The following is an 8,854-nucleotide window of genomic DNA, read 5'->3' on the forward strand; positions in this document are numbered from 1 at the left end:
ATGGAGTTATCATTATGTTTTTATTGATTTTTTTAGAGAGAGAGGAAGGGAGAGATAGAAACATTGATATGAGAGAGAAATATCAATCAGCTGCCTCCTGTATGCCCACTACTGGGGATGGAGCCTGCAACCTGGGCATGCACCCTGACCAGGAACTGAACCGGGACCTCTCAGCCCATGGGATGACGCTCAATCTACTGAGCCACACCAGTTGGGCTGGAATTATTATTTTTTAATTGATTTGAAATTGAGATTGAGAGAGAGAGAGATTTATTGTTTCATTTATTTGTGATTCTTATATGTGCCCTGACTGGGGATCGAACCCGCAACCTTGGTGTATCAGGATGTCACTCTAACCAACTGTGCTATCTAGCGAGTGCCCTGATTGGAATCATTTAAACTACAGAACGAAAACTCAGAAACAACTTAAAAACAGTCTACAGATATTCATGGTGGGATAATAAAGACAGTGCTGAATATATTTTTTTCTCTTCCACAGAGGACACAACTGGAAATCAAGAGGTAAGTATGTAATACTTCAGATTAAGCTAGACCTAAGGCTGTGTTTGCTTAAGGTAGACTAGTGTACTGGGTACCTTAGCGTGTAGTACCTGGAGTATAGAGCAGGGACTCCGGCGCCAGGTTGCCTCGGTTTAGATCCCAGCTCCACCGCTTACTCCCTGTGAGGCCTTGCGTGGGTTATTCACTCTCAAGCAGATTCCGTTTTCCCCATATAAGAAGTGAGAAGTAAATAGTGTCTGCTTTATAAGGTTGTGGGGAGGATAGCATACGATGATGTGTGCAAAGCCCCAAGAAGTGTGTGAATACTGGCCGATCAGTAAAGATGGTAAAACTTCTAGAATGGGCTCCTGGATGGGATCCTTGGGTCTATCCCTAGACTTTTAAAAGACTCTCAAATTCAAACTTATGGTTAAATTTGTAGTTCCAATTTGAGTCAACTCTGTCATCTACACTGATGTCTATGCTAAGCATCTCGCACAATATTTTAGTCATAATTTCAAAATTGCCTCATTGTATCACATTCTTACATTATAAAATGATAAAGCCTGTGCACCCAGCTGTGGCTGCCCTGCACACAGGACGTACATGCAGCCACCTGAATTGTGAGCCTGGATGTGGCTGATGAGGATATTTGCTCCTTGGCCTCTTGATATTATAGAAGTATTATCAAATAATTTTCATAACATACCAAGGAATAGACTTATTCCTGAATTTTGTGTTGGTGAACCAGTTTAATTGAATTCAAATAAATTCCATTCAGTTCAACTTACGGTTATTGAGGACCTGTTCTAGGGCCGTAAAAAGACAAGTAACTCTTGCCCTGGCCAGTGTGGCTCAGTTGCTTGAAGGCCGTCCCATCAGGGTGTGTGTGAGAGGCAGCTGCTCAATGTTTCACCCTCACATCAATGTTTCTCTCCCTCTCCCTCTCCCTCAAGGCCTACTAAGAAAAAGAAGAAACAAAAATAGTTCATTTTACTGTCACGTGATAGAGGAACATTTCAGGTGCAAACTGCTATGGAAGCATAGAGTCTGAAGAATGATCTTCTCCTGGGAATCCCCAAAAGCTCACAGAAGCCCAGACACTGAAATGACCCTGAAGAAAGTGGGGAAGGCAGAGCGTTCACGAGGTGAAGCTGACAGGAGGGAGACAGCCTCTGCTGGGGCCAGGGGGGCAGAGTGGGGAGCGCTGTGCTCCGGGAAAGGAGGCACGTTGAGGCACACTGAGTCCCGAGGCTGACAGCATTGAGGGGCACTTCCTGGCTCCGCCGGAGCCCTGTTCCACCTCGGTGCCCACCGTAAACAAGCGTGGGCGAGGACGCGGCGGTCCCTCCCAGCTCCTGCCCTCGCTGTCCGGAAGACAGCCGTGTCAGTTGCAGGGACTCCGCGTTACCCGTACAGAAAAAAACCCCCATTTTATAATTGTGGTCTTAGGGGAGTAACACACCTCCTATGTATCAGGCAGGGTTGAACAAGGACTGGATTTAGTCATGTTCTGGCCTGGGTTCTAATGCCAGCGCTGCCACTTATTAGCTACGTCACTCTGGGGAGGCTGCTCATTGGCACTTACGTTTTCTGGCCAAGGGCTTAATATGCCCAGTTCAGAGCATCCTGGTAAGGACGAAATGAGAGATTACGTATGAAAGCAGCTAGCTTTAAGTAGATGCTCCAATAATGTTTGAGGCATTTTTGTTTTCATTACCAATATTATTTTGCCTAAGGAGTGTTGGCATAGAACTATGACATCGCTAGATGAACATGAACATGAAGCAGTATTTGAGGCAACAAGCAGTCAAAAGCCATGGATTTATTTACTCCTCACCCAAGGATATTTTCCTATTTATCTTCAGATAGAGTGGGAGGGAGGGAGGGGGGGAGAGAGAGAAACATCAATGTAAGAAGAACACATCAACTGGTTGCCTCCCAACCAGGGCCCAGGACGAACCACAACCCAGGTACGTGCCCTTGATCAGAATTGAACCTGCGACTCTTCGGTCTGCTAGCTGACGCTCTAACAGCTGAGACAAAGTGGCCAGGGCAGGTTTATTTTATTTTATTTTATTTTACTTTATTTTATTTTTTTGTTTTTCTGTAGAGGCTGTGGCTTTAAACTGCACCTCTGCCTTACATGAAGATTTCAAAAGCACTGACAACTCAGAAAGAATTCTGTGTGTGTGTGTGTGTGTGTAGTCACCTATCTATTTTTAACAATTCTTAAACCTTTTCTAAATAGTAAAACAGTACATGCCAGAGCAAGATGTCCTATCTGTGATAAATAGAGTAGAAAGAACTCTTCCCTCCAATCCTGTTTCTAGGGACTCTGGTAACATCTGCCCAAATCACAGAGTGTGTGGGAAGTAGGCCCTCCTCCCAGTTTATTTCTCTGCTCCAAAATGCTGGAAGTATGAAATACTCTACAAGTAATATGTGACAGTTCAAGGAATTTCACTGAATGTTCTATGATGTTTTTACATCAGGAACAATGAGGAGAAACAGTTAAGAAGAGAGAACAAGGATGACCAGGAAGGACGCAGGTTCAGGCCCAGCAGGGGTTAAGGGATCTCTTTTTTTTTTAATCCTCACCCAAGGAATTTTTCTCCTTTTTTTTGTTCAGATAGAGTGGGAGGGAGAGAGGAGGAGAGAGAGAGAGAGAGAGAGAGAGATCGACGTGAAAGAGACACATCGAGTGGCTGCCTCCACATGACCCCTACCAGGGACAAATCGCAACTGAGGTACATGCCCTTGGCCGGAACCGAACCCGCGACCCATTGGTCCGCTAACTGCTGAGCCAACCTGGCCAGGGCAAGGAGTCTCTTTTAATCTCTCTTTAGGCAGCAGGATTGTTCTCTTGATAATGTTTCCCTAAATAATAATAATAAGGATTCTGGTATAAATAAACTCCTCCTGAGGTCACAAGGAAGGCGGCCTTGGCACCATGACCAAGCCACGCCCTGCTCAGCAGGCTCAGGGTCTCCAGGGGACAAATGTGCATGTATGCTCCTGGGCACCACCCTGGACGAGCAAAGGGCCCCAGCACCACTGATGGGAAGTCCTTATTTTCAGGGCTGAGCTGGGGAGAAGCAGCTGAATGAGGAGTGCTCAGTGCTTCCCTGTGGTATAATGTCAAGGCTTTTTTCAAAGCAACCAACAGATTGTCCTTTGTCCATTGTAGCTAAGTGACACCCGAGGCCCCAGGAGCAATGGTGCCCATCACGAGACACCACACCCTCATCACATGCTTGTGTCAGTCTCTAAAATGAGACCTGATGAGCTGGCCCCGTGGCCCTGCCCCTGACCTCTGGCCAAAAACTCTACTTTCACCCCCTTCTCTACTTTGGTGTCTGGTTTCACAGATGCCAAAAAAAAAACACCAAAAAACCCTCATTGATTCAGCATTTGGGATCATCAGAACTGAACCAACTGAAGTTTTCTTTTGTAATACCTTCAGAGAGAGGTTTGATAAATGAACACGTAAGAAGTTATTAGAGGAAGGGGGTTATTTAACCCAATTATAAAAATAACTTTTTTTTTTTTTTATCCTCACCCGAGGACATTTTTTTCCATTTTTTGTTCAGGTAGAGTGGGAGGGAGAGAGAGGAACAGAGAGAGAGAGAAACATCGACGTGAAGGGACACATCGAGTGGCTGCCACCCGCACGACCAACCAGGGCCGGGGACAAACTGCAACCGAGGTACGTGCCCTTAGCGGGAACCGAACCCGGGTCTCTCTGGACCGCAGGCCGACGCTCTAACCGCTGAGCCAAACCGGCCAGGGCTCAATTATAAAAATAACTTTAAGTAGGGTTGATGTGTTAGCCCCTGGTGGTAGATAGATTTTATATTTTGGCCCATCTCCAACATTAAAAAAAAAAAAGGAAGGAAAAGAAAGAAAGTTTATCTAAGTTAATTTAAACAGCCTGCTCTGGTCTCAAAAAGGAAGATAGATCAGTCTGGTAGTAATAGACAGGTATTGGCCTCCTTTACAGCGTTAGATCTCCCAGAAATAGAGCTATGTAGAAAGCAAACAAACAAAATGAAAAGAATGACATTAAATAGACAGTTACTATGTTCTAGAACTATACCAGATACTGTAGTTTTTTTATTTAATTCTCGTTGTACTCCAAAAACCGGTAATGATCATCCCACTTTTACAAATGGGAAAATTGAATCCTGTTGAGATTAAGTTGACAAAGTTCACAGTGGCAAGAGCCTGGTTTCAAATGCAGGTTTGGTTGACTCAAAAGTCCATGCTCTTTAAATTAAAATTAAAAAACACCTCTAGTTGACAATACATTAAAAGAATCAGTTAAAAGGTTTCAATAGAGGAGGAATGGAATAAGAAAATACTAAATTAATTCAAAATAAGACAAGAAAATAGAAAAAAGGGCCACCCTACCGGTGTGGCTCAGTGGATTGAGGGTCGTTCCATGGCCTGAGAGGTCCTGGTTCAATTCCCGGTCCAGGCACATGTCTGGGTTTCTCGGGGCACATGCCCGGGTTTGAGGCTCGAACCCCAGTAAGGGGTGTGTGGGAGGCAGCCTATCAATGTTTCTTTCTTTTTTTTAAATTTGTTTTCTTCATTGTTTTTAGAGAGAGAGGAAGGGAAAGAGAAAAAGAGATAGAAACATCGAGGAGAGAACATTGATTGGCTGCTTCCCACATACCCCCAATAGGGACTTGGCTCACAACCTGGGCATGTGCCCTGACTGGGAAGCAAACAGGCAACCTCTTGGTGCATGGGTTGACACTCAACAACTGGCTGGGCTCACACTGATGTTTCTATTCTTCTCTCCCTAAAAAAAAATCAATAAAAAACATTTAAAAAATTTAAAAGAGAAAAAGGGAACAAAGAAAAGATGTGACAAGTGGAAAACAACTAGCAAGATTTAAATCCAACATATCAATAATTGCATTGACTTTAAATAGTCTAAACTGCTTCTAGTAAAAGGCAGAGAATATCAGATTGAATAAAAAAGCTAGACCCAACTATATACTACCTGTAAAATAACACTAAATATAAAGACACAACCTGGCCAGTGTGGCTCAATGGATTGAGCATCCTCCCATGGACTGAGAGGTCCCAGTTCAATTCCTGGTCAGGGCACATGCCTGGGTTTCAGGTTAGATCCCCAGTAGGGGGCGTGCAGGAGGCAGCCAATTGATGTTTCTATCTCTCATCAATGTTTCTATCCCTCACTCTCTTCCTCGCTCTCTAAAAAATCAATAAAAACATATTTTAAAATATATATAAAGACACAAATAGATTAAAAGTAAAAGGATGGAGCCCTGTCCCTATAGCTTGGTTAGAGCATCAACCCAATATGCCAGGGTTGTGGGTTCTCCTTGGTCAGGGCACATACAAGAATCAACCAATGAATGCATAAATAAGTGTAACAACAAAATCAATGTCTCTCTCTCTCTCCCCCCTTTCTCTCTGTCTCTCTAAAAAAACAAAAAATCAATCAATAAAAATTTTTTAAAATTAATAAGTAAAAGGAGATAAATCGTGGAGATAAATAAAAGTAGAAGGATAAATCATGCTAATAATAATCAAAAGAATGCCAGAATAGAGTTCAAAAACAAGGAATATTATTAATGATAAAGAGGTATATTACATAATAATAAAAGAATAATTTTTAACAATAAGACATAGCAATTATAAATGTATATGTACCTAATAACAGAGCTTCAAAATACCTAAGATAAAAACTGATAAAAATAAAAGAGCAATTCATAATTACAGTTGGAGATTTCAACACTCACCTTACAACAGCAAGATACAAATAGACAAAGCAGACAGAAAAACAGTAGCAACAGAGAAGAACTAAACAGCACCATTAACTAACTTTACCTAATTGATCCACCAGTAGATACCTATTCTTTTCAAAGGCACACAAAATGTGCCCTATAATCTAGATCATAAAACAAACCTTAGCAAACTTAAAAGAACTGAAATCAAAGTATGTTTTCTAGACACAATGGAATTAAGCTAGAAGTTCATATCAATGAAAGAAAGATATTTGGAAAATCCCTTAATATTTGGAAATTAAATAACACACTTCTAAATAGCCCTTAGGTCAAAGTAGAGATCACAAGGGAAATTAGGAAATATTTTGAATTGCATGAAATAGTCAAAATGTTGACATTTTACAAAATCCAACTGGTCTGAATTAGTGTGGTTTGTCTGCAGGTTATAAGGCAATATGCCATGGGGCAATTTTTATTAAAATACAGGAGCAAGAACATTGTGCTCTCATCAGTCTCTAAAATGAAGAGCAGATGTGTAATGTCTGGGGAGTACCTTCTCCTCCTTCTCACCCTCTCCCTGCAGCCCAGGATCTGCATGGGTTTCAAACCACAAAGTGAATTTTACTTTTCCACACAAGTGAAATTTTACTCCACTTAGTTGACACCATACTAGTGTTGACTGTTTCTGGGAAAGCATCTTGCCCATGATACAATCATTGTGCAGTGTGGATAAAAAAGGGGTTCTAGCCCTGGCCGGTTTGGCTCAGCGGTTGGAGCATCGGCCTGCGGTCCTGAGAGACCCGGGTTCGGTTCCCGCTAAGGGCATGTACCTCGGTTGCAGTTTGTCCCCGACCCTGGTCGGTTGTGCGGGTGGCAGCCACTCGATGTGTTCCTTTCGTGTCGATGTTTCTCTCTCTCTCTGTTCCTCTCTCTCCCTCCCACTCTACCTGAACGAAAAATGGAAAAATGTCCTTGGGTGAGGATAAAAAAAAAAAAAAAAGGGGGGTTCTATAGAAAATAACCTCATAAGGTGATTTTTTTTTTTAATCCTCACCCGAGGACACTTTCCCATCTTTTTGTTCAGATAGAGTGGGAGGGAGAGAGAGGAAGAGAGAGAGAAACATCGATGTGAAAGGGACACATCGAGTGGCTGCCACCCGCATGACCCAACCAGGGCTGGGGACAAACCGAAACTGAGGTACATGCCCTTAGCAGAAACCGAACCCGGGTCTCTCTGGACCGCAGGCCGACGCTCTAACTGCTGAGCCAAACCGGCCAGGGTTCACAAGGTGATTTGATTATAAATTTCTACCTGGGCAGGTCTTGGTGGGTAGTCAAGCCCCAAGCATATAACATTTTTAGAAAAAGGTTTATCTTTGCCATAAGCAAGCCCTGTCCATTGTTTCTGTGCATCTAGGTTAACACACTTTTGAAATGCCTCTTTAAAGACCCCTCAATGGAAACAACCCTCAAGAGAGCATGTAATCTTGTAATTATCCTGTAATCCAATCCCTGTTTTACTTTCTTTCACCTTCCTGTAATCTTCCTATGATCCTCCTTAATTCCAAATGAATAAAAGAAGCTACAAACTGCCATTCTGGGAAGCCTTTTTCTCAGTCTGCTGAGATCTTGCTTCCAGGCATATCCTCTGTTTGGCTCAAATACATTTATTTATTTTTAAATCTTCACCCGAGAATATTTTCTATTTATCTTCAGATAGAGAGAGAGGGAGAGAAAGGGAGAGAGAGAAAGAAAAACATCGATGTGAGACAGACACATTGATTGGTTGCCTCCTCCCACCCCCCACCTCAACCAGGGCCAGGGATGAACTGCAACTGAGGTACATGCCCTTGGCTAGAATTGAACCCATGACTCATTGGTCCACTGGCCAACATTCTAACTGCTGAGCCACACTGGCCAGGGCTGAAATACATTTTTATAAAAATTCTCTGCAGGTTTGGATGTTCTTACCTCAACAGCAGTGAATCAAGAGCTGGGAGGGTCTCTCTTCAATGAGCAGGTATCAACTTTCTTACTGGGTTTAAACACCTTCAGCTAACAGCACCAACCATGTGTCTTGCCCTGTTGCAAACTTCTGAAGAAAGTGAGAGGCCTGCGTGAAATTCATTCCATCATCACAAGTGAGACAGCCAGAACATGCCTTAGACAACAGGAAAAACCAACTGAGGCATGGGGATGTATAGATCACATGTTATTACTAGTGATCAGAGCATTTATGTACTGCTCACTCTGTCCCAGACAGGCATTAACTCTTATTTAAAAATATATGTTTTTATTGATTTTTTAGAGAGAGAAGAAGGGGTAGAGAAAGAGAATATCAATGTGAGAGAGAAACATCCATCAGCTGCTTCCTGCACGCCCCCCACTGGAGATGGAGCCCACAGCCCAGGCATGTGCCCTGACTGGGAATCGAACCGGGACCTCTCAGTCCATGGGATGACGCTCAATTCACTGAGCCGCACCAGCCGGGCAGGCATTAACTCTTTAAACCTCACAGAAACCCCATGAGGTAGGTCCATTCTGCAGAGAAGAGATTGAGGCACAGCAAATTAAATAAACTACCTAGG

Source organism: Molossus molossus, unplaced genomic scaffold, assembly GCF_014108415.1.
Source record: "Molossus molossus isolate mMolMol1 unplaced genomic scaffold, mMolMol1.p scaffold_m16_p_1, whole genome shotgun sequence".
NCBI classification, from domain to species: domain Eukaryota; kingdom Metazoa; phylum Chordata; class Mammalia; order Chiroptera; family Molossidae; genus Molossus; species Molossus molossus.